Here is a 27,028-nt window from a genome sequence, read left to right as displayed (position 1 = left end):
TGTCTAAAGAGCCCAGATACCATATACATATGTCTGTCATCTATCAGTCTATCTATCTATCAATCTGTCTGTCTCTCATCTCCTCAGTTTGTTAGGCTTCCATAACTGTCACATGCTGGTTGGTTGGCTGAAACAACAAAAATTTATTTTCTCACAGTTTGGATGCCTGAAGCCCAAGATCAAGGTGTCAGCAGGGTTGTTTTCTCCTGAGGCCTCTCTCATTGACTTCCAGCTGCCCTTCTTGCTCTGTCTCTGGAGGTATGTCTGAACTATTCTGCTTTTGATTACATCAGTCAGATTGGAATAATGCATGTTCTAATGGGCTCATTTTAATTTAGATAGCTCTATAGTGGTTCTATTCCAAATTCAGTCATTTTCCAGGATCTGCAGGCTCCAGGGCAGCATCACCCTTGCTTCCAGCTTCTGGTGCGACCAGCAACCCTTGGTGTTCCTGGGTGTGTATGTGCATCTCTCTGGCCCTTGCCCATCTTCATGTGACACTTTCCCTGTACTACTGTCTTCACAGACCACCTTCCTCTCTGTGTTTTTGTGTCCATTCTTTAAAGGACACCAGCCCACTGGCCAAAGGGCTTCCTACTTCAGCATAAGCTCCACTTAACAAATTATGAGGGCAGTGCCACTATTCCCAAAGCAGGTCACATATGGGGATCTAGAACAGAACCATCCACCCCATGCAGAACCCACCAGAGGCCTCTGATCAGAGGTGAAAGGATGTGGCTTGTTTCCAGAAGCATCTCTCTGACTGTGGGTGCGAATTGTGATGTGTCACAAGCCCCCCAGTCCTTGCTGTTCTTATCAGTACCATTTGAGTCATATGAACTAGAACAACCTTAATGCCCATCCTTTCCTGACCCTGTGCATTCCCTCTGCAGTCATTCGTGACCTGGTGCAGGATCCAGCTGTGTGGTACATATTAGATTCCCACTAGTCCCAAGTGTCCATGCCAAATGACAAACATCCTCTCCCAAGTATATGCCAGCATTTCCAGCTGTGCCACCTGGGGTCCTCTAGGGATGCTGAGGCTCTGTCACCAGGTAGGAGCAAACAACATATTCCAGTTATGGTGAATTATGTTCCATGCTTTTCTCCCTGAGGTGGTGGATGGCAGTGGCTCTTTCCTGTTTACTATGTCGGTATGAGTCTTTGCACTCACTTTGGGACTGGATGGAGGCCCATGTAGTGGGGACAATTCTACTTACTGGTGCAGTGGTGTTTGGATATAGGCCAACTTCTAGATCTAAGCACCACAATGCATGGACCCCTTGACCCTTCAGGAGGGCAGTGAAGTAAGTGTCCTGGAGCAGACCAGAGAGTTTTGGTTGACTCCACACCATCATGGTGGTCATTCTTTAGGTCCTTACATCTGTACATGAGAGCCCCAATGTGCGTCATTTTCTTTAGAATTAAAGAGAGACACAGGTGACCCTGGGCCATAGGGCCACCAGTGCTCCTCAGGGCCAGTGCACTGACCACAAAGCCCAGATTTTCTGCAGTCCATCACTAGGAGCTTCACCATCTTTATGCCTTCTGCAGCGAGACACAGGGAGCTCAGCCATCAGGAGAAATGAGCCATGTGGAAAGGAGGCAGAGAAGAACAACTGTACTGGGGTGTGCTCTCATCCAGGAATGCAAGCCACATTTCTCCATGGTTCATGTACTCAGCAAGGGCTCCAGGCTGGGGAGCTCCATTCTCCTCTCAGCCCAGACACCCAGAGTGTGAGCACAGAGCCTTGAGCGCACACAAGGACATCTCAAATAATGAAAAGATCACAAACTGTCAAGTAACTTCAAGGTGGATTAAATCACTAATCTAGGCAATCTGGTGTCATGTTCCTGGCAACTTAAACACTCAGGAGTCACTCCAGGGGAACTGAAATAACTGGGCTGCACAAAATAACCACACAAATGACAGAAATACCTTTTTCTTTGGGGGTTCTATGACAGCTCCTCCGACCATAAGGTCCGCAGAAAGAAAGAGAGAGAGCCCACACATATTGACCCCTTTTATTGATGAGAAGCCATTCAAACGGGGCAAGAGGTCAGGTTTCAAGGGGCTGAGTCTAGCTTCATGATGTCTGCTATCAGCAGGTAGACTGACATCTAGGTAGGCCACACCCAAAACCAGAGTAAAAGAAGGGGACTCTCAAAGGGCATTTCCATGGAACATTCTATCCCAACCAGGGCAAGGGGTAATATAACAAAGGAACAGGTAAGCATAGCTCCACCCATGGGGCTACAGGGAAGGCACGCCCATGCACAAAGACACATTTCCATTTTCTTAACCCAAAAGATTGGGGCTAATATCTTTGGTTACCTAAGCACCCAGATCACAGGGTAACAAACAGTGCCACACCAATCAAAAGGGGAGGCAAATGTTGGTCACGTGCTATGTTAGCCTCCCACAATCCAGATCCAGATATTCTTGTTCCTGGTCACTTTCCTTGGCTGCAAAATAAATGTACAACCCATCATTGGTTGTGTGATTTTCAGAGTTGATTTTTTAAAACTTGGGCAGCACCTAGCCCTAGAAGATGACTGTAAATAACTCACAGGAATGAGGGTGTCAGAATGAAGGAGAAAACCACCTGGAGGTTACACTTATGGTCACTTTTATTCCTTGTTTGTTAATTAGAAAATCTGCAGAGCTTCCTTCCTCTTTGGCCAAAGGAAGTTGGCCAACTGTGTCCTGTTGTGTCCACAGTCACATGAACACATGTTCGGATGTGCAATCTGGAAAGTGGCAACAAGCTCCCCTGTCCCATTAGTGGACAAGAACCCATGTTTTCCACCTGATTTACACAACCCAGATTATGGGGTTGGTTGGCTAAGGGCCTTATACCTGGGGATGCCAGGGAGCTTCCACGCCCCATTCAACCAGCTGTTTGTTGGGTGACAGGGGATGAAGGGTGACCCTGAAAGCAGGGGTGAGACCTGGTCAGCTGATAACACTTTGGGGGCCTCACCAATGCCTCTCTGTCATGAAATGGGAAGGGTGTCCAAATCTCAGCTTATGCCTCCCAGAAGTAAAGGAGTACTTCACCGGGGGTAAAGGCATGATTGGGGAGCTTCCTGAGATGGCTCTAGTCCAGGTCTCACCATTTCTGCCAGGAATCTGGACAACAGTTGGCTTTGTGAAACCTCATAGATCCAGGAACAGAGCAGCTGCAGCCCAGGGGCACAGCAAGCCGGCCACAGTGATTCCACAGAGGAACTGGTGGCAGTGTAATCGGGAAGATGGATCAGGCAAGGTCAGTGAGAAAGAGATCAAATTATTCACACTGCCCTAAAGGAAGGCAGGTCTGAGATACTCACACTGCATATGGGGCCTTGAAAATTTTTCTGAGAGCCACAAGTGCCAGAAGAAAGGGAAAGAGGCAGACTCCCTCTAGCTCACCTGTGACACCCTCTCCCAGGTCATCAGTGTTGCCAGAAAGCAGAGAACACACAGGGACCCAATGGAGCACCATGGAGAGAAAGCACATGCACAAGCTTTGGCTCCATGCAGAGCAGAGCTAAGGCCCAGGTAGGTGGGCAAGGAGGTCAGGCAGCGAGGCAAGGATTCTCCCATGAGGCCTGGGAATTGGGAGTACAGGAAGCTCCCTTGGGAGTGAATCAATCATTTTTAAAAACAATTTTTTGCATAAGTAGCTTATTGACATGGTTCAAGATACAAATGCTCTGCAAGCACCCTCAGCACTGTCCCTCAGCCACCCAGTCAGCTTATCTCTCTAGCACGTTCAATGCACATATGGACATAAATCCTTATGCTCACCTTGCTGAGTGCACAGGGTGCTAGGTCAGCACCAAGCTGAGCACCTTTCTCTTTGTCTCTTTTTCATGGATCTGGGTGGCCTCTTCCATCTTGGGAAATAGAGTTACATCTTTATTCTCAGTAGTACACCATGACCCACTGCAATGGCATCCACTATATTTAAACAGCCCCACCAATGGATATTGAGGTAAAAGATATGATATAAGCAAAAAATATACCACATGGTACCCTGATGGAATTCGATATCCTAAAAAATGACAGAAAAGGCTTCCTGCTGCTGAAAATTGATTCAAGGTTTCAGGGAAGACAGAGGCAATAGCTATATCCTCTGAGTGCATCTGGGGTCTCTGCCAACTATTCTGTAGCTTATGCCAGCAAAGAGAATGCTGGCCCATGGCAGGTTCCTTGTGAAAGTCCATTTACCAGGATGGACACGTGTGGTCATTATGGCTAGGCATTTGGGATCACAGACTTTGGTTTAGTGTGGTGTGTCTGACAGCACCTCCATCTGGGTTTGAATGAAATATCTGGAGATGGAGGAAGGTGGGGTGAGTCCTGTCCACACTGAAGCTCCCTGCCCCTCTTTTCCTTTCTGCAAGTGGTGCCCAGGCAATCCTGCCAATAGTCATGTATCTCAGACTCATAGAGGAGAGCAAATCCTAGAGTGAGGATGAGATGAAACCACCATGTAAGGATTCTGGCTGTGGAAATGTACAAGACAGTGTTCCTCTAGTGAGCAAACTACCAGAGGGTAACAGACACCCTGTTTTCCACACTTGGAATATTCTACAGGTTCTCTGTGGAACTAGTAAGATGACTAATACTTGCTCAATGCCTAGCTGCTGTGGTAATGTCCTTGAGAGGAGGCTTTGTGCTAGAGTCTTATCAGCCTCAACCTTAATCTCAGATAGTTAACTTTTGGGAATAAAGGAACTCTCTTAGACAACACCAATGTGTCCCTATGCCTAAACCTGCCCACATAACGGTAACTTTATACAATGATCAATATGTATTAATGACGTTAATGACCTAATGTAACCTATGGATATAAATAAAGCTGGCAGCTCAGATGAGCAGCACTTTTACTTTGCTCCTACACCTTGCTTCTATCTCCTTTTGTTTTCTTTACACCACTGCCCTTTTGGTTCACTGCACTTTCAACCTTCAGGCTCCTTAGGGACAAGTGCCTGTGCCTCCTGATTCTGATGCTGATGTATACAGCAGCAGGGGTTCCTCTTGGATGAATACCAGCAGGTATGCAGCAGCAGCAGCTCATGCAATCACCATGCTGTTGCCCCCTTGCTGTGTCTGCACCTTAAGGACACAAAATATCCCAGGGTCACCCATCCAGGGTCCATGGTGGGAATGGTCCAAGGAGTTCCAGCCCTTCAATGGCTGAGTATGCAATTTATGATACCAGCCCTCAAGTAACTTCTGACTAATAGACTTCGTAAGTACTGGGTGAGAATTGCCATCCCCATCTCCAGCACACCCTGGGCATGAGACAGCCATAGGGAGACCATGGAGGCCAGGTCAAGGGGGGACTGGCCATCCTGTGTCCCACTCACCTGCCTTCTGAGGCTTGCCACCTCCTACCTCATTCCCATATCCCCTTCCTCCCATGAAGGGTGCCATATAAGATGTTTGCTCATCAAATCTGAATTTGTGAAAACCTACAAGAATCTTCTCTGGAAGAGGGTGCCCCATGCAATGTTTGGGTATTGTACATTTCATACAGCAAGACTACTGTTTAGGCAATCTGGAGGGATAGGCTTGGAGTTCAAAAGAAATGAACAGGACAACCAAATGTCCAGTTGGCATTTTGGACACCCCAAAGCCATCAGAACTGAAATGTGACTCTAGCCTCAGCCAGCAGTCTAGATGTGGGCTGTCTCCTGCCCTTGCCTATCTTCTGAGTGACTGCCTTGATTCCATCCAGGGATGGCAGTGTGGTACTGAGGGTGCCTGGTGACTTACTGGGACTGGCAGGGCAGCTTCTCAACTCCTATCCTCTACTTTTAGTTTCCTCATTTTCACGACATCTTATTCTGTCTTTAGATCTAATAGGAAGTGATCAGCTCAGTAGAAGATAGTCCCTGCTAGTGCTCTGTGGAACAGTGCCTAGATGGTGACACATAGCACAGAACACACAGAGAACTCCATGCAGAAGTCTGTCCAAAATTTCCTATTTTATTTCTGACCCCCACAGGGATTTTCCTACAAACACTAGTGTTGCTCCCCTGTGCTGCCTGGACAAATGGTTCAGGCCCAAGGAGTGTGCCAGCTGTCACAGGGCCAGGTGTTCTAAGCAGCTCTGGTCAGATTCAGACTTGAGCCCTAGATGATTATGGGCACTGTAGGCAGCTCCTTGGGTTTCCCTGATTTTCTTCACTGCCAACATCCTGGGCATCCTGGTTGTTGGTGACATGGTGGATGATCTGCTTGTGTGCCGCCACTGCATTCTGCTTCCTGTTGTGTGGGAAGGTCTCCAGGTACACAGGCAGGACACTCATCTACATGTTGGGTAAGTATCCATGTCACAGGGCTTTCAGTGGGAAGAGGGTACTAACTCAAGAGTGGGCATGGGGATTGACTGCACAGTGCCACCCAGTGGCTTCTAGGCCAAGGATCCCTGTAGGAACGCTTTAACAGGGTCCCGAGGCTCACCTTAATGAAAAGACCTTCTCTATCACTCTGTGGGTGCCCTCAGCTTGGGAGCCTCCTGGAGTTCAGACAAGATGATCCCCATCCTGCCAGGCTGAGGCAACTAGAGACTATAGACCAGGAAAGCATGTTCATCCAGGAGGTGTGTGGAGCCCAGAGTGTCAGCTCAGAGTAGGCCCCACACCGCACCAGCTTCCAGAGTAGACCAACAATCCACTCACATATTCTGGAGATGGTTAAGCAGGAAGTCGAAGAGTAAATGTGGCTCCTTCTGGGGGCTCTGAGGGCCCATGACACTCCCTGTCCTGGCTTCTTCCCTCTGACCCAGGTGAAGCAACCCACCTCTCCTGGATCATCGCCCTCTTGCTGTGATGCCCACACTCAGCCCACATTGCAGTGTTCTTCCTGCTCCCTGCCTGTGGGGAATGGGGATGCTGTCTGGCTGATGCAGGACAACAATGAGTACCCAGAGGCCAATGATTTGTAGCCCTGTGGCCCCCTGGCCCAGCCCCCCAGGCACTGGCCATAAGCAGGCAGCCACCGTTTTAGTCACCAGCCCCGACCAGCACCAGCATCAGTCAGTAGGCAGGGGCTTGAATGAGGGAAATGAGAGAGAGAGTAGGCTGTGAAGACTATGCAACATGCTCTGGGGCTGAAGTATATTCTCTGAATGTCTTGGGTTTGTGAGAAACTCAGAGAGAATTTATTTCAACACCTCCAAGAAGGTCTGAGAGAGTTCTAGAATTTTAATGAACATTGCAAATGAATAACCTAGAATATAAACTAACTTCTCAAAACTCATTAGAATTTACCCTTTCTTTTCTTTTTTCTTTTTTTTTTTTTTTTTTTTTTTTTTGGTGGGGGGTTCCAGGGATTAAATCCAAGGGTGCTTAAGCATTGAGCCACATCCACAACCTATTTTTAAATTATTATTTTGAGACAAGGTGTGGTTGCTTACAGCATCTCTGAATTGCTATGGCTATCTTTGAATCTGTGATCCTCATGCCTCAGCCTCCTAAACTGCTGGGATTACAGGTGGGCACCACCACACCTGGAATGAGAATCTTCAGAAAAATTTATCTGCTAAAAATAGAAGAAGTGTGGTAAATAGCCCTCCCTACAAGTGTCTATAAAATTGCTCTGTAGATGTGTAACATGATTGCAATAAGAATGTTGGTTTTCTTTCTCCCTGAGACACATGAAAAATTACTCTAATTTCCTTCTTTATATTCACATAAAAATTACTCTTGGGCAAACAAAGTCTTTGTCAAAAATTGTACAAAGATGCTGAAGTACAATGAATGACTTGAACAAGGAACCCTGGGATAATAGATAGCTTCCGATGAAATTACTTCTGAAAATTGTACAAGTTGGCTACATTCTTTCTTCCAAAGACAAACATGTTGGAAGACACTCAATCTCATGTGTTTGGTAGTTTCTTTTGGAGTGTGTGCTTACAGTTAGTTGCTTTATCCAGAAGTGGTGTTTTAATGCTGGATTCCTGATGCTGGCTTCACTAAGCTCCCTTGAGTTTATACTGCATGACAAGGAACATCCCCATATCTGCTGTGGTGCCCAGCTGTAATGTTAGCAACTTGAGAGGCTGAGGCAGGAGGATTGCAAGTTGAAGGCCAGCCTCAGGAATTTAGCAAGACCTTGTCACAGGGCTTGGGAAGACCCAATTCCTCCATGCTGGTGGAAACTCCCAGTGCTCAGAAATATCAAGAAATGAGGCTGTGCAGAGGGAGAGGGGAGAAGGCTGCAGGAGAGACTAGTATGTTTCTAAGTGGTAAAAGGAGACAAAGAGCTGTGGACACCAGGCATCACCCTGGGATGGCTTCTGCCGGTTTAGCTCTGGTTTACCTGTTTGATCTGTGGTGGGATCACAGGAGCTGTGCCAGACACACTCATGAAATTGCACTGAGAATAGCATCTGCTGTCACTGCTCTGTGCTATCAGAGGATGGAGACAATGGCCTTCTGCCTCTGTGCAGAGTGAGGCCTTGCCACAGCTTTTTCTTGTTCTCCTCCCAATCTCTGAGACTGGTGGGGGTCCTAACCACCACTCTTTCAGGAAGTCCTGGTGCACCTCCCTGCTGCTGAGAGACTGCTGGCCTTAAGCCACTCACATGCAGTATCCTTATCGCAAGAGGGCCTGTTGCTAGTAGTTGGGAACCCAAGGTGGCCTTGAGCCCACAGGTCCTCAGCACCCAGCCACACAATTCTTGTGCATCTTTCCTGTCCCCTCCTCTGACAGGCTGTTCTTGTTTCCATAGAGAAGCCTCTACCTGGAGGATGACATGGGGGTAGGAACGTTCAGCATGCTGTATGGCGCTGTGCTCCTGTCCCCCATGTTCCTCCCACCCATCCTCATCAAGAGATGTGGCTGCAAGTGAACCATTGTCGGCTCCATGGGCTGCCTCATGGCCTTCTCTCTGGGCAACTTCTGTGCCAGCTGGCACCACCCCTCTCAGCCCACCCACAGTTGTGTTTGCAGGATGCTGCCATCCCTGCTTGTTTCCCTGTAGTTTCTGCAGGAAGAATGATTGGCAGGCTCCTCCCCATGTTCCCACTAGGACTACCCTGCCTTCCCTGCTGGCTCCTCTCTTGCTCCTGACTCCCACACTGACCTTTTCCTGTGATCTCTCTGTAGCACTCAGTGTCCCTTGCACACTCTGAGATTTCATGGCCCCAGTAATGGCAGGTAGAACCTAACTCAGTTGAGGAGTGTGAACCTCAGAGAGGTGTGACCAGGATGTGACTGATGACCAGAAACTGTTCCTTTACCCTCTTCAAGGGTAGGGAGGAAGGTGTCACCCACTTGTGTCTCTTGCAGGTACACCCTGATCACCAGCCCTATGTTGCTGGGGCCAGGAGCAGCTCCCCTGTGGTCGGCTCAGTGCACCTACCTCATGGTCGTGGGGAACACACACGCACAGGAAGTGGGCAAGCCGGATGGTGATGTGGTGAACCAGTAGTTTGGCATGTTTGTTCTCATATTCTGATCCTTGGGTGTGTGAGGCAACTTGATCTCCTCTCTGGTGTTTGGCCAGACTCCCACTTAAGGCACAGAGAAGAGTGGTGAGCTACTTGCTTTGATGAGAAACAGGATCTCCTTGGTGACCACTGAGAGGGCCCATAACCATATACATACTTGTACTGTTGCCAACGGAGGCCCTCAGCCTCCCTGTGCTGTGGAGGCAGGTAGACCCTTCTCCTCCAAGGACAGTCAGGGGTCTGAAGATGCATCCCCACATGGTGCCCCTTCCAGGGAACAAGTGTCCATGGAGTCATGGCTTACTTTTGAGGCTAAGCACAGTTTGCCTGATTATTTCCTTATGGAATTAATCCATTAAGCAGCTTTTTAAAATTCGGTGCTCAACCCCTTCCTGTAACGAGGGGCCAACTCATGGCAGAGCCCTCCTACACCTGCCTCACAAGACCTTGCCCAGCCATGTTGTGAAACAGGCGTGAGTTGCACACCACTGTCCTGAGGATCTGAGACTGGCCAGGGGAGATCAGTCCTTCAGTTCTCTCAGGAGCCCCGCCCAGGGTAAAAAGCTCTGGCCATGCTGCTGCTGTCAGGGTGGATTCTCTCCTGCAGCCTGGCCCAGCCACCTGCCCTCCCAGATGGAGCCCACCTTTGTGAAGCTCTGTAGCCAACGCTTTCTGCTCTTTCCCTGAGCATGGTCAGCACTGGCTACATGCATCCCCACAGAGAAACCACAGTGTCTCAGGTGCCGCTGATGCTCATTCTTGCTGTCCCACCACAGTGAGGGCTCAGTCTGTGCAGCTGGGACAGTGGAGGAGCAGCTCACTGGACATTCAGGCTGGGAGCTAAGGGCAGGAACTGAGGGCACATGCATCCTCAGGGCTGCAGGGTTTCTGCACCACCTTGTGCCCTCAGCTTCCACTGCCTTCCATTTCCTCTGCCTCACCTCTCACCAGCCCAGAGGATGCTGCAAGGCTGATGTCATGAGGTTTGCATCATGAAAACCATCAAACCCTGATTGTGTTATGTAAGGAAAGTGGGATAACAAGTAGCCAGGGCCCACTCCATGTCTGTTTTTCTCTGGGTCTTGAGGGAATGCTGATCTGATTCTCTACCTTCCAGGCAGAGGTCTTGACATCAAGTCGGCAGACAGTCTGCCTCAGCATGAGTGTCCCCTGGAGTCCTTGTCAAATACAGCCAGGTCTCTCTAGTTCCTGCCTCAGAGGCTCCACCACCCTCTCCCTGATGCTTCCTATCAGGTTCCCACATTCTATCACAAGTACTCTCATTTGGGCTGTGTGCTCCTGACTCCACAGAGGCCACCCAGAGGAGCACCTGGACTATTGTGGTGCCAATGACTGCCTGCTGACCATAGCACCCAACAACAATATCTACCACCCTTCCCAGGAGCTGATCTACACTCTTCAGAGCATCTGCACTGGAATATGCCCTTGGCCCCAGGGCAGGGTCCTGAGCAAAGCAAAGCCCAGCCTCTTCCTAGGTTGAAGAGAAGCATCCACAGATCCCAAGCCAGCTGTTTCCATTTAGTGTCTCTTCCCTGTGTAGGCCTGTGTGGTCCTGAGAGACTTCCCTTAGGAAAACAGGCACCGTGGGCCAGGGCTATCCAGTGGGGTACTCATGACACCTGAATCTCCCCACATCCCCAGAGTCCCATGAAGTAGCCATCAACCAATGTAGTATTTGCATTCTAACTAATCAAAACCCAAAATCTGTTTCTAAGTCTCTCCATTTCACTCCACATGCTCAATGGCCACACAGGACTAGCAGCTACCATAACAGATACTACCCAGGGGAACAGGGCATTGTGGACCAACATGCCCAAGTGACCTTGAAAGGTCAGACTCTCTGGAAATTATTATTTCCTCTGAGGAATGCATTTGACCCTAGTGGCACCAAGATGAGCTCTGTGGATCTTCATCACTGTCACCAAACCACTGAGGGTGCATAGACTTTGGACTTTCACAAATAAGTTCTTACCAAGAGAAATTGTCACAGTGAATCTTATTCTCAGAGATACAACAAAATGAAAAAAAAAAACATATATGTAGAGATTTCTTCAAGAATTTATGCATATTCATAGATTCATTACTCATTTGAAGGGGATACATTTAAACATTTCTAAAAACCATTTTGAAAGGTGTTTAAATGTATCCTCTGTCACTCTTGAGTTTTGGAAGTCCAAAAGGCCTTGGGATGTGTCCTTAAAGATCAAAAGTCTGAGGCTATTGTGAATGAGGTAGTTTTCATAATTTCTCTTTCAGAGTATTCATCACTGATGAATAGGAATGCATTTGATTTATGGGTATTGATCCCGCTGCTTTGCTGAATTCATTAATTAATTCTAGAAGTTTTCTGATGGAAATTTTGGATCCTCTAAGTATAAAATCATGTCATCAGAAAACAATGATAGTTTTAGTACTTCTTTTCCTATTTGATTCCCATTAATTTTTTTCATCTGTCTAATTGTTCTGGCTGGAGTTTCAAGGACTATGTTGAATACATGTGGAAAAAGAGGACATCATGTCTTGTTCCAGTTTTTAGAGGGAATGCTTCCAGTTTTTCTCCATTTAAAATGATGTTGCCTTGGGTTAAAATTGATAGATTTTACAATGTTGAAGCATGTTCCTACTATGCCTAGTTTTTCTGGTGTTTTAAACATGAAAGGTGCTGTATTTTGTCAAATGCTTCTTCTGCATCAATTGATATACTCATATGGTTCTTATCTTTAAGTTTATTGATGTGAAGAACTATGTTTATTGATTTCCATACGTTGAACCAAATTTGCACCACTGGAATGAACCCCACTTGATCATGTTGCACTATTTTTTTGATATGTTTTTGTATTTGATTTTCCAGAATTTTATTAAGAGTTTTTGCATTAATATTCATCAGGGATATTGGTCTTAAATTTTCTTTCCTTGATGTGTCTCTGCCTGATTTTGATATTAGGATGATACTAGCTTCATAGAATGAATTTGGAAAGGTTCCTTCCTTTTCTATTTCATGGAATAATTTGAGGAGCATTGGCATTAATTCTTCTTTGTAGGTCTTGGTGAACTCAGCTATGAATCCATCTGGTCTTGGACTTTTCTTGGTTGGTAGGCTTTTAACAGAGACTTCTATTTCCTTGCTTGAAATTGATCTATTTAAATTGTGTACGTCCTCTTAACACAGGTTGGGTTGATCATATGCCTCTAGAAACTTGTCAGTGTGTTCAAGGTTTTCCATTTTACTGGAGTATGAATTTTCAAGATAGTTTCTAATTTTCTTTTGTATTTCAATAGTGTCTATTGTTATATTTCCTTTTTCATCACAAATTTTAGTAATGAGTTTTCTCCCTCCTTCTTTTTATTAGGATGGCTCAGGGTTTGTCATTTTTATTTATTTTTTCAAAGAATCAGTATTTTTGTCAATTTTTTTAATTGTTTCACAAAAGACATGAAATATCTCTATAATGAAAATTACAGAACACTAAAGAAAGAAATAGAAGAAGACCTTAGAAGATGGAATGATCTTCCATGCTCTTGAATAGGCAGAATTAATACAGTCCATGGCCCTACTACCCAAAGCACTATACAGATTCAATGTGATTCCAATTAAAATCCCAACATCATTTCTTATAGAAATAAGAGATCCAGAATATCCAAGGCAATCCTTAGCAAGAAGTGTGAAAAAGGAGGCATCAAAATACCAGACCTTAAACTATACCACAAAGCTATTATAACAAAAATGGCATGGTATTGGCACCAAAACAGGCATGTAGACCAATGGTACAGAATAGAAGACACAGAGACAAACCCACATAAAAACAGTTATCTCATACTAAACAAAGGTACCAAAAACATACATTGGAGAAAAGATAGCCTCTTCAATAAATGGTGCTGAAAAAACTGGAAATTCATATGTAACAAAATGAAAATAAACTTCTATCTCTCACCATGCAAAAAACTCAACTCAAAGTGGATCAAGAACCAAGAATTAGTCCTGAGACCCTGCTCCTAATAGTGGAAAAAGTAGGCCCGAATCTTTATCATGTCAGAGTAGGCCCCAACTTCCTTAACAAGACTCCTAATGCACAAGAAATAAAATCAAGAATTAATAAATGGGATAGACTCAAACTAAAAAGCTTCTTCCCAGAAAATAAAACAATGATGTGAAGAGTGAGCCTACATTTTGTCAGCAAATTTTTGCTACAAGAACATCAGATAGAGCACTAATATCTAGGATATATAAAGAACTCAAAAAAACTTAATACCAAAAAACAAACAACCCCAAAAATTAGTGGGCTAAGGAGCTGAACAGACACTTCTCAAAAGAAGATATACAATCAAGCAATATATGTAACATGTTCAACATCTCTAGTAATTAGAGAGATGCAAATCAAAACTATTCTAAAGATTTCATCTCACACCAGTCAGAATGGCAGTTATCAAGAATACAGACAACAATAAATGTTGGCAAAAATGTGGGGGGAAAAGTACACTCATAGGTTGCTGGTGGGACTGCAAATTGGTGCAACGAATGTGGAAAGCAGTATGGAAATTCCTTAGAAAACTTGGAATGAAACCACCATTTGACCCAGCTATCCCACTCCTTGGTCTATACCCAAAGGACTTAAAATCAGCATACTATAGTAACGCAGCCACATCAATGTTCATAGCAGCTAAATTAATAATAGCTAAACTGTGGAAACAACATAGATGTCCTTCAATAGATGAATGGATAAAGAAACCATGGTATATATACACAATGGAATATAACTCAGCATTAAAAGAAAATAAAATGATGGCATTTTTAAATAAATTGATGAAGTTAGAGAATATCATGCTAGGTGAATTAAGCCAATCCCCCAAAACCAAGGGCCAAATGTCCTCTCTCATAAATGGATGCTAACCCTTAACAGGTGGGGGGCACACATGGGAAAAATGGAGGAACTTTGATTGTGCAAGAGGGAGGGAGGAGGTGGGGAGAGTGCATGGGGACAGGAAAGATGGTAGAATGAGATGGACATCATTATCCTAGGTGCACGTATCATGCACATATGGCGTGATGCTACATCATGTACAACCAGAGATAAGAAAAGTTGTGCTGCAATTGTGTACAAGGAGTCAAAATGCATTCTTCTGTCATATATGCATAATTAAAATGAATTAATTAATGAAATAAATAAAAGATCAAAGGTCTGACGTGGAACTGAGTCCTGCACTCTATGGAACTGGATGGTCAGGGATTTGAGCACACATGGTGGAGTGTTGTCTTCATGCAGAGACAAGCTACATCACACTCAGGTACCCTTGAGCTGCCCAAGTCAGAGGTACTGAGCTCATCAATGAACAATCAATGAACAAAGCCTAGGGGCTCTAGCTTTATAGCTAGTGTAGCTGACAGCTCACAGTGATATGTGCCATGCAAAATTCTAGGCAAAGAAAGCAAGAAGGCACCTTCCAATCATCTTAGAGCGCTAGTCTCTACTAGTGCTCTGTGGAACAGTGCCTAGATGGTAACACATGGCATAGAACATACAGAGAACTCCATGCAGAATCGGTCTAACTTCTCTTAGAGTGTGGAGGAGGGGATGAAGTCACATTCTGCTAATCTGAATGTAACAGAAGTTGAGCTCCTCAGAGCTTCCAGGAGATGCTCCTGGAATCTGCTCTAGGGAAGCTTCTAAGAGAGGCTGTCCCCACACTTGCTCTTGAAGACTAGGCAGAGGTGCTAAGGGCAGAAGTAGAGGGGAGGGAGGTGCAGGGACATCTGTGACTTAGGGGTAGCATGATGGGGTATCAGAGACAGGTGGTCAGACTAGTCAAGGTTGCTGTGAAAGAGGGCCTGAACAAGGGCCAATATGTTTCCTGGGAAGATTCTCTCATCTGCCTGGTTTGGAGGTGGAGAAAACTGGTGGTGGCCATTCATTTTGGAGCCACAATCCAGAGGAGCAACAAGGGGCACTGGCAGCATCGGGATCATGAAAACTAGACCTGTGGGATGTGTCTGCAGACACAGTGTGGAGAGAAATGGCTGAGGTCTACCAGCCTGGGAGGCATTTGGCTCGAAGGGGCAGCACTCTTCAGACTGTACAATGGAGGTGTAGGGGTGGGTGTGGAGGCATCTTTAGAGGCCCATCTTTAGAGGAGGAGATGAGTTTTTAGGAAGGAAGAAGTAGGAAGGAATTTAGTGAGAACTGGACACAGCCTGGGCACACCAATGTTGATGGGCTGGGCAGAGCATGGGAGTCCTTGAAGAAGACAGAAAATGAAACTGGGAGTCTGGGAGGACCCACAGTGGCAGAAGCTGTAGGGAGTGGGTATGAGAGAGTCAATAGTGATGAAGACCCTGGAGGTTCAGGAGGGAGGGTGGACAGAGGGCCTTTGCCACCAAGAGACTGTGGACACCCTCAAGAGTGATGATGTTTGAGAACAGAGTGAGGGTTGGAGAACAGACTGGAAGGTGGGGAGGGAGTCAATGAGCAGAGGCCTCATTGGCCTGTTTTCCCGGAGTCCCCTGTTTCCATGGATGTGGTAGGGAGAAGTCATACAGGGCTATGCTTTCTGCTTTCCCTGTTTGCTTCCATTTCCTTTACACAGAGTAGAGGCCCAACTCATAGAATGCCTCCTGGTCCTGTTGCCCATGTACAGTGGACTGCAGCAGGGATTCCTCTCCTGCGAGTACACTGGGTACCCCTGTGTGCATACCCCTGCTGCATCTGCCCCTTAAGAACACAGTATTCCAGAGCCACCCATGCAGGGCCCACAAAGTTCAAAGCCCTGCAATAGCTGAGTGTGTGGTCAAGATAGAAGCCTCCAAGTAACTTCCAACTAACGGGACTTCTTGAGTCCTGGGTAGGAGCCACCATCCTTGTACCCAGCACACCCTGGGTACCAGACAGTCTTGAGGCCACAGAGGCTAGGTCAAGGCTGGACTGGCCAGTCTGTGTCCCCTAACCTGCCTTCCTAGGCTTGCCCCGTCCTGCCTCATTCCCATCTACACTTCCTCCCAGGCAACGCTGCCAACCCAGCACCATGTAAGGCAGCTGCCCATCAAATCTGAATTTCAGACAAAGTCCAAGAATCTTTAAAGGACGAGTGTTCTCCATGCAATGTTTGGGTGTTGTACCTTTCATACTGCAAGGCTGCTATTAGGGAAAACTAGAGGGATAGGCTGGAGGTCCAAAAGAGATGAACAGGACAACCAAATGTCCAGTTGGCATTTTGGATACCCCAAAGCCATCAGAACTGTCATGTGACTCCAGGCTTGGCCAGCAGTCTAGATGTGGGCTGCCTCCTGCCCTTGTTCATCTTCTGGGTGTCCACCTTGATTCCATCCAGGGATGGCAGTGTGGTACTGAGGGTGCCTGGGGACTTACTGGGACTGGCAGGGCAGCTTCTCAACTCCTAGCCTCTACTTTTAGTTTTCTCATTTTCAAGACATCTTTTTCTATCTTTAGACCTAATAGGAAGTGATCAGCTCAGTAGAAGATAGTCCCTGCTAGTGCTCTGTGGAGCAGTGCCTAGATGGTGACACATGGCACAGAGCACACAGAGAACTCCATGCAGAAGTCTGTCCAATATCTCTTAGTTCTTACCCCAACAGAGATTTTCCTACAAACACTAGTGTTGCTCCCCTGTGGTGCTGGAGAAATGGCCCAGGCCCAAGGAGTGTGCCAACTGACATACGGACAGTTGATCTAAGCATCACAGCAAAGCTTCAGATTTTAGCCACAGAGGGTTGTGGGCATGACTTACAGCATCTTGTGCTTCCCTGCAGTCCTTCAGCACCTGTGTCCTGGGCATCTGTTGGCGACAGGATGGTCTGCCTGTGTGCTCTGCTCGCTGTTGTATGGAAGGTCTCCAGTCCACGTGTAGGACAGCTGAGTAGGCAGCCCCTCCCTGGGCTTGCAGTGGAAAGTGGGTGCCAGCTTACAGAGGGTGTGAGGACTGACTGTACAGGTGACTCCAAGTGGCTGTGAGACCATGGAGCCCTATAGGAACACTTTATAAGGGCCTAGTCTCACCCTAATGAGAAGCCCTTCTCCAGTCATTGTGTCTGGGTCCCTTCAGCTCAGGAGCCTCCTGGGGTCCAGGCAAGTTGGCCTTTGTCCTGCTAGGCTGAGATGGCTAGAGACCAGGGCAGCAGTTTCACCCAGGCAGATGTGTGAGCCCAGCTTGTCACTCAGAGTAGGTCCCATACCAAGCCCCCAACTTCCAGAGCAAACCTGCAATCCACTCACACTGTGTGGAGGTGGCTAAGCAGGAAGTAGATAAGGAAATGTGACTCCTCTGCTAGAGGCTCTGAGTGCCCACAGCCACTCCCTGTCCTGGCTTCCTCCCCCTGACACAGGTACACAGGGACTTTCTCTGCTTGCTTCATCCTTTTATAAGGCATCTTTTCCACAGATGCCTTTGTGGCTGTGTCAAGCACCCTGGTGAGAGCCTGGAGGAAGGACTCTCACCAGCTTCAGTGGTAAAGGATGGATGCTGGGTCCCAGGCCACCCAGAGCTGCCAGCCCACAGAGCTTAGGGAGTATCGAATTGTGATGGACTTACAAGGAAAACTGTTAAATCTTTTTTGTTTGTTTGTTTTTAATTTTTGTTGTTGTTGATGAACCTTTCTTTTATATGCAGTCCTGAGAATCGAACCCAGTGCCTCACACACATTAGGCAAGTGCTCCACCATGGTGCCCCAGCCTCAGCCCATAAACCATGTAATCTTTCTCTTGGTTTCCATGGAAAATGAGATTATTCCTACTTTACAAAGATATTTAAAGCCATGAGTTGCTGTAAAACACCATGAAAAACTAGGCCATAGAACACCCAGAAAACCATTTGCTAGAACAAGGTCATGGTGAAATACATTTTGGTGAATCCCTTAGCTGCACTGGAATTCTTACCAGCTTTGATTTGGCTTGGAGTATCCATCTTAAATGCTCATGGCCCAATTCCCAGGGCTCAGTAAGAAATACAGGCCTTGAGCTTGAGTCCTTGCTCAGGGCAATCAAGAAAGGCAAGATATTCAAAAATAAAATGTGTCACAATATATTACAAAATTTGGTAAATAATGAACTTGTATCTAGAAATAATGAAGTCTAGAATAACCATAAAAAGAAAAGGCCTGTGTCAACAATTGGGGCCATGGCTATGGTAGTCTGCAGGTCACTGCCATGTGCTGAGGCTGGCTCTGAGATCTCTTATGTCCAAGGTTAAGACAGAAGCCTGGGTCCCTTGAGAGCTATTACTTGACAAAAGTCACCATAGCAGTATTTTAAAAGAAGTTGATGTTCAGGTATTACATTGTAAAAGGGTTTCCATGTGGGCTTAAGCAGAGAAGATGAACCAAGCAGAGTGGGCCCTCTCTTGGAGAGGTGGCTTGGTTTCTTTCTATGGCAGGGTGATAAAAACCGAGGGCCCTCTCTGGGGAGGTGGCTGTAAACAGGTTTGAGCAAGGCAAGCTCCTGGGGCTTGAGCAAAGAGCTTTTGAATGGATTGGGCTTGGTCATTTCCTGCTGCCTCTCCAGGAGACTGGAGCCTTCTACTCCTTGGTCTCCACCCCACAGTCTCCATAAAGCTGCTCCAACTGGCAATATTGACACAGCAAGGTAAAGTGCTCAAAGTGTTTTACTGAAGTGAGAGAGATGCTAGAGAAATACCTGATACAAAATAAGAGTGAGAGAAGACTCTTCTAGTTTCATGTCCAAACCAAGAGCAAGAGAGGACTTTCCCTCCACCTCCATTTCAGGGCCCGAGTCTAGGTGGCTGCCTTGTCGCTGGGCCCCAACTCCAGCCACCACAGACACTGTCTCAGAGATCCCTGAGCACCTTGTCCCAGGCCTGTGATACAAAACACCTGAATCTGGGGCTGGAGGTGGCACCTCTCTTCCTCCCCCACTTGGCTCCCCTCCTCCTGGTGTCAACACCCCAGAAGAGGCAGGGAATGCAGGAAGGAGTGCATCTGCTGGAATGTGAGTCTGAAAAGGTGAAAAGTCAAGGGTCACTCCACCCCAGGCCCTGAGGCCTTCTGGCAGACTCCAACATGTCAGATCCTGAGGGCTGTGGCTGGTGATGGGTGCCCCAGAGTGGGCAGAGCTTGAACCACAGGTTAACAGAGGGGCTCAGAGAACCCTGTCCTGCAGGTTCCATCCGGTGGTATGTTTTTTGGCTTATTTATGTATTTATTTTTATTATTATTCTGTTTTGTTTGGTAGCCAGGATTCAACACAGGCACACTAAACAACTGAGCTAAGTCCCCAGGATTTATTTATTTATTTATTTATTCATTCATTTTTAATTTTGAGAAAGGGTCTCCTATGATATTTCACTACATTGCTGAGGCTGGCCTTGAATTTGCCATCCTCCTGCTTCGGCCTCCTGAGATGGGACGAGTGTACCAACAAGCCCGGCACAGCCTGGTGTCTTAAGAGCATACCTGTTGTCCTAATTTGTAAATGTTTCCAGGCCACATGTCCTTCAGCTTGTCCCTCTGGGTCATCTCTTTCACTAGGGAAGACTGCCAACACAGTGCACCCTCACCTCTCTTCCCTACTCCCTCCCTTTTTCTTGATCATTCTGTTTTCGGACATTAGGTAAAACGAAAACCTACCAGGGCTTTCCCACCAGTTGCTTTGCAAATTAAGAATTTTCGGGGGCTGCGCGACGGGAAGTCCTCGCGCCAGGCCCGACGGCGCCTGCACGCTGTGCGGCCGCGGGTGCGGGTGGGGCGGGGTAGTGTGGCCTCATTGTCCCCTAGAGTCTCCCGGACAGGACCCAGGCCACCGGCATCATGAAGATCTGGACCTCGGAGCACGTCTTCGACCACCCATGGGAAACTGTTACAACAGCTGCAATGCAGAAATACCAAACCCTATGAACCCGAGTGTGGTTGGAGTTGATGTGCTGGACAGGCATATAGATCCCTCTGGAAAGCTGCACAGCCACAGACTTCTTAGCACAGAGTGGGGACTGCCTTCCATAGTGAAATCTCTTATTGGTTCAGCAAGAACCAAAACATATGTGCAAGAACATTCTGTAGTTGATCCTGTAGAGAAAACAATGGAACTTAAATCGACTAATATTTCCTTTACAAATATGGTTTCAGTGGATGAGAGACTTATCTACAAACCACATCCTCAAGACCCAGAAAAGACTATTTTGACTCAGGAAGCCATCATCTCTGTACAGGGAGTCAGCCTTAGCAGTTACCTGGAAGGACTGATGGCGACCACAATATCTTCTAATGCTAGTAAAGACTGAGAAGCAATGGAATGGGTAATACATAAATTAAATGCTGAGATTGAAGAGTTGACGGCTTCAGCAAGAGGAAGCATAAGGACACCAATGGCGGCGGCGGCATTTGTAGAAAAATAATAAAGTCAGTATAGAATATCAAATCCCCAGGTCTCTCCAAGCAGACAGTGTATTTATTTGTTATTTAAAAGTACAACTGTATTTTAGGTAGAATTTTTTTCTAATAATCTGGAGTAAGGCTGTGTGACTTTTGATCAAAACAAAAAGATACAGGACTTTTAAAATCCAAGGGATCATCTGAGGTTACTGTGGCTTGAAATGACTAATTTCTAGGGTTCTAGTATTTATGTGAAATTTAACAATTTTTTTTTAAAGTACTCCGGAGAAATAGGTATTGACATTGAGTCTCCTTAAAATAGAATTTTAACACTTTTCAGGCATTGGAACTGTACCTGACTTTGGACCAACCCCAGAGCCAAGCAAGCAGAGCCTCTCCTCATACACACACATTCACCTTGCTAAAACAGACTAGCACACCCTGCATGGGGGAACTGACTCTAAAATAAGAATTTGTGTAGTTTTAAAAGACATTAAATTGTATAAAATAACTTGCTCTGCTAAAAACCAGTGTTTTGATTTGGTATTTAAATGATGTTTTTGGAGTAAAAATCATCACTAAGTCTAATATATGACTCCAACATAAATAATATTGTATTATAGAGTACTGTGTTGATTTGCCAAAGTTTTGTAACTTAGTAAAGGTATTACCTTCCTTGGACTTGTACTTTATGATTTAGCATGCTGTACCGTGGGCTGGTGATGTTAACTAAAAAAATGAAGTCATTACCTGAGTTTCGCAGCACTCTTAAACAGAACACCTAAACAGAACAGCTGTTCACATCTTTTAGCATTTCACATTTGCCTAACTTATAAATTGCCATGTGTCAAAATCATGATTTTGTAATTGCTAAGGCATGATATGTCAGGTTATTTGAATATAATTACTTTTTGAGGTAATTGTGACCACAAAACATCTTTTTTACATGAAAAGCTGTACATCATTTGAAATTACTCAAATGATGTCTTGATGTGAGGCATAAATCCCAGGTACTTAATGTTTTTAATAATATGGTGCCACTGTGGGGGTGTGGGGGGGTTTGGGGAGAAAAAAGAACAATGAAAGGTGGGGACAGAGTGGCCCAAACTAACCACTGAGCCAATTACACTGCAGGTTTTATTAATGGGATGTCCTTATTTTTGATGCCAGAGGGTGGCTGAAAAAGTGAAAAACAATCCAATAAATGTATTTTGTTTAATATTTTGTAGCAAGCAGTTTGAATCACTAAATGATATCTTTGATACTTGCAGTTGTTGCATACAAAATATTTTGTTAAAAGGTGATGAGCTCTTGCCTTTATTTTACAGTGCTTAATGAGATCACCTTCTATAAAGAGACCAGTTAATATGTGTACATAAAACGACAGAAAGATACCAAACTTTTTAAAATTATGTTTTTCTATTGAAAATACTGTTTAGCTAAAGAATTCTTAGGATATTTGTAAAAGCAAGTTAAATCCGATAAGGTTTCTAATTATGTTTTTTTGTAACCGGAGATGGTTTTTACAACTTAAATAACATTTCAGCTAAAGAAAACATTGCTGAATATTAATGTTTCACAAAAAGTGACTTGTATAATTTCTGTTATACTTTTTCTGAAAAAAAAGATGTAATATCCTAATGGAAAACAAATTTTTTAAATCTTTATTTTATCCTTCGTTTGGTTTTTTTTTTTTTATTTTGATCTAATGATAAAATCCTATTTTCATTTTCCAATGCAGTTAGTTTCATCTTTTTAAATAGCTGATAATTTGTTGATTTTGTTAAAATATAATCACAGCCAGCAAATTCATTGAAGAGGACTGAATTAAATAAAGTATTGATGACTGCAACTCCTGAACTCTTGAGCATCTCATAAAAAAATGAAAGAAATTAAAAACTTTTTATTAATAAAAAAATAGAATTTTCACTCAGGAATTCACAAGCCCACTCTTCGTCCACTGCGCTTTGTTGATATCTGCCCACCCAATACTTCAGGCAGAATGAGCCCTCCTAGGAGAAGGGTCCTTTCTTTCCAACTCGAGGCAGAGCTGGGTTCTCCTCCTCTCCAGCTCTGGACCTGAAATATGACCAGTGACAGGGGTGGAGACTGAAAATGTGACACCACATCCACAAAAACTCAACCGCATGTGAACCCGGAGTGCAAGTGTGGTTCCCACGTGTTCAAGTGCATGCCAGATCCATGCACGTGACACGAAGGAAAGCATGACATCCTGGAAGCAAATTCAGGATGTGCCCATTGGATATGAATACAGAGCTAGGGCCTCATGCACAGTCCCCTGGTGAGCAATGCCATTGGCCATGCTGTCCTCCATCCAGAGCTCTTCACCACCCCTCCCTCCTCTGTCCACCCTCCTCTGACTCCATTTCAAGGCCTGGGGTTCAGTGAACATATTAATTCAGCCTCCCAGCAACCTTTCCTGAGACTCAGTCCTGTTGGTTTAGCTTCCCACCCTAAGCCGACAGATGCCAAGTAGGCTTATCTTGCCCCAGATGATTCTTGTCACACAAGGAATGTATCTTGTTAACAAACTAAGAAACACAAGTATTTATCATGAAAAGCCAAGCATTGTCCTGGATACGGCTGAAGAAACAGTGCCCAGAAGAGCAGAACTTTGCTCTTGAGAAGGTTCTATTCTTCTCCCCACTGTGCAATGAGTCCATGGTGGTCAGCTGTGGTCAGGGCTACAAGATAGAATCATGCACTGTTGTGTGTGGGGAGGAAGCACCCAGCTTCCCTGGCAAGGAGAAACTTGCAGGAGGAGCTCAGCCTGTTATATCAAAAGAGTTGACCACCGCAGATGCAGCCTGGGAACGCAGGGCAGCATGTGGGCCTGGGGTAGATCATTGCTGCACAGACACCAAGTTAAGGATGGTGGGTTTCCTCTAAGCAACATGGGACCCTGCACTAGTTTCCTAGGTGGTGATCTGAAGTGAAGTACCACAAAAGTGGGTGGCTGTAAAGCGGTAACCTGGATCCATATGGTAGATTGACATCTCCTCTCCTGAAATGCTGTGCAATCCCTGTCCAGTACTTTTCGCAATTAATGAGATGATTTGGGGTGAGGGGCTGTGTGGCAGGGGGTGAAGCACCCACCACTGCTCCTGGTAGGCTGCCCCTGCCCATGGCCCAGCTCTTCCTTCCCTGCACACAGTACCATGAAGTTGATGTAATAGGACACTGAGACATCCCCCGCCTTCTCATATGTGACTTCTCCAATAGTTTCCACCCACTCAGTACACAACCCACAGGGAGGGGTTTTGGTCAAGGTCACAGCTAAAAGTCATGACTACACTGACTCAAGGGGAGAGTCCATCCACCCAGGTCAGGGGGAGTGAGCCTGTCTGTCCTAAGTCAAAGCAAGTGAATGCTCTACACTGGCTCAAGGCAAGTGAGTTCCATCTGCACTGGCTCAGGTATGTGAGTCTCTCTACACTGCAGAGGGAGGCCAGTGCTCCAGAGGATGGAGGTGGGCCCCTGCCCTCATCCTGAGGCCCCACCTTTCTTTCAATCAGCCAGTATTTTAATCTTTGGAACAAGAATTTTATGATACCATTGGTCTGAAACAAATTTATTCAGAAACATCTCAGAAGAAGGGGGAAAAGGAAGAAGGGCAGAGCAGGGCAGGGCAAAGTGTCTCAGGCAGAACAGTCTGACGTCTTCCATAGCTGGCGTCTCCTGGCTCAGCTCTGCACTCCTTGGAGCCTCACTATTTATGGACATGGCACGTTTCTTCCCTCTGTCTTTGAAGCCACTTGATTGCTGAGATGGTCTGCAAGCAACAGAGGTTTTGGGCACAGGTAGCGGTCCTCCTCCTCACCCACTTCCAGGCATTTCTGTGGCCATGGCCTGCCCTGTGGGTGTATCTTGGGAGGAGTGGCTGCTGTCTGTCCTGGCCCACCTAACGAACATCGTCCAGGGATTGGACATCTAGGACCCAGAGTCAGACTACGAGGCTCTCCTGGGAGTGAGGGTCCTGCAGGCAGGAAGCAGAGAGGAATGGCAGGCAGGATGGCATATCTGATGCCCTTCTGGCCTAGCTCTTGGGCCTCCTCAGGCAGCTGAGTGTCAGGGGACAAGGGGCAGTTGCGCAGGGCAGGCTCACTGGCGCTCTTCTTGGGGAGGACAGGGCCATTGGAGAGATCCTCAGGGCATGGATGAGGCATGACCCTGGGAGGCACAGGCTTCCCCTGGAATGTGCACCCTCCCCCCTGCCTTTTCTGGGGCTGGAGGATCAGGTAGGTTGCCATGGCCACTTGGAATTTTCTCTTGGACAGAGACATCAGGTTTTGTATGTATCAAAGCCCATGTCAAACAGGATGGTCATGATTGTGGTGGGATCTAGCTGTTTGTGTTTGGGGAGTGCCTCTCTACAATGATGGGGTACATATGGTTCACCCTGCCTCAGTCATGGGTGCTGTAAGATTTGCTTGACCATGAGCCACTTCTTGGGGTTCACATTCAGTATTTTGTGGATGAGCTTTCCTGCTTTGATGGGAACAGAGTAAGGGACAGGTACCTTGCAAAATATGCATCATTAGAAGTCCTTTCATCTGCCTCATCACTAATAAAGTCTTCCCAAATGCTTTTATTCAAATCACTTGATTTTCTTGAACTGGACCTCAACATTCATACCAAAAGTCTGCCATGTAGATGGAGGGAAGGAGGCTAAGCACACAAGCAGTTACAAATGCTGTTCTGGCATTCAGAATGCTCACCTTAACCTCTTGCTCCACCAGATTCACCCTTCAGCTCAGACCACAGCACCCTACCTTCCTCACACCTCCTCTGATGTTCTTTCCTGAAGAGACTGCCCCCATATAACAGAAAAGGGAACTTTTGATTCAGAAATGGTAGGAACAAAACTGAGCCAAGTTTGGGGAGCACATGCAGGGAGGGCTTTAATTGTGGAATAAGTAGGACTTCCACTGAAGGGAAACAGCATGATGGAGGAACCAGACAGCTTCCCTAACAAAGGGAGATGGAAGGTTTTAATTGATATTCTGGGGTGGGCTAGGGTCTGGTAGTTTACCACTGGCCCAGGTAATGGTTCCCGAAACTATTTTTTGAATGAGACTCAGACACCAGGTAGTAACAGTAGAGTTGTCCCAGAATCCGCTGAGCTACTCTTGAAGCTGCCACCATCATCCTGTGCAAATTTCCTGGCCTTTTGGCTTGATCTGGGTCTTAGAATAGCACAGAAGGACCTTGGATGCTTGTGCTGCTGCAGCTGGTGGAAAAGCACCAGGGTGGCAGAGTAGAAGAAAACACAGAGCAGCTCCCACCACCAATCAGTGTGTCTACAAGCAGAGCTGAGTGGAACTGACCCAAGTGCTAAGGCAGCAAAGGGGGCAGAGATTAGTATGAAGACAGAGATAACCAGCCTTTTCATTCCATCCCAGTCACCTATCAGACACCTACAGCAGGCCCAATGACGTCAGTGTTTTCAACAAAAGTGGCCCTCAGGTCCCTGAAAAGTAACCTAGGCCACCTTTATCATTATAACCCACATCAGAGGTGTCATCTACAGTAAAGCTACTAGGAAACCAATAACGAATCCACTCAGCTGTGTGACCTCCAAAATTAGTGATTTTTAAGTTGATTAGGAACAGGCAAAGCTAGAGGGTTTGCTTCAGTTATTCCCCTAGTAATAATTCCATCTTATGTAAATATTCAGGTTCTGTTTTCATCAATCTTGATGATAGTTCTGTGTCAAAAGCACACAAGAGTAGAGAAAAATATGCTATGCTTACAAAGGGTGACAGTTTATTGTACCAGGAGTTTGTCATTGTCTCATGTTTTGTCTCCCCAAGTTCTCAAAAATCATCATATAAACTGATCACACTCTTCCCCTGAAATCCTTGTTCCAAGTGCCCTTATTTCTTCAGAAAATACCCAGAGTGTCATACAGAGGAGGGAGAAGGATGCTATTGTTTGATGTGATTTTCCCCACAAAGGTTCCTGTAATGGAGGCGTGGTCCTCAGTGTGGAGATGTTGAGATGGTGGGAAGCTTTAAGAGGTGGGGCCTCAAGGGAGGCAACCGGTTCATGAGGGCACCACTGTTGAAAAAGATTAACACAGGTCTCAGGCAACTGGGTTAGTTCCTGTGAGAATGGGCTGTTGTACAGGAATCTGGCACCTCCCCCCTCCACTTGGCACTTATACATATGCTCCCAATGCTATGTTCTGAGTCACCATGAGTC

General features: G+C 46.1%; 1 protein-coding gene and 1 pseudogene across 2 annotated transcripts in view; one reads left to right on the top strand and one right to left on the bottom strand.

Annotated features, from left to right (window-relative positions):
- LOC117794681 (serpin B6-like) overlaps positions 1-27,028 on the bottom strand; it is a 154,163-nt gene that overhangs the window by 99,622 nt on the left and 27,513 nt on the right. The window lies entirely within an intron of this gene.
- LOC114107397 (PRELI domain containing protein 3B pseudogene) lies at positions 20,172-22,655 on the top strand (annotated as a pseudogene).

Source organism: Marmota flaviventris, chromosome 6 (genome assembly GCF_047511675.1).
Source record: "Marmota flaviventris isolate mMarFla1 chromosome 6, mMarFla1.hap1, whole genome shotgun sequence".
In the NCBI taxonomy this organism is placed as follows: Eukaryota; Metazoa; Chordata; class Mammalia; order Rodentia; family Sciuridae; genus Marmota; species Marmota flaviventris.
This window is presented reverse-complemented; position numbering and strand designations above follow the sequence as displayed.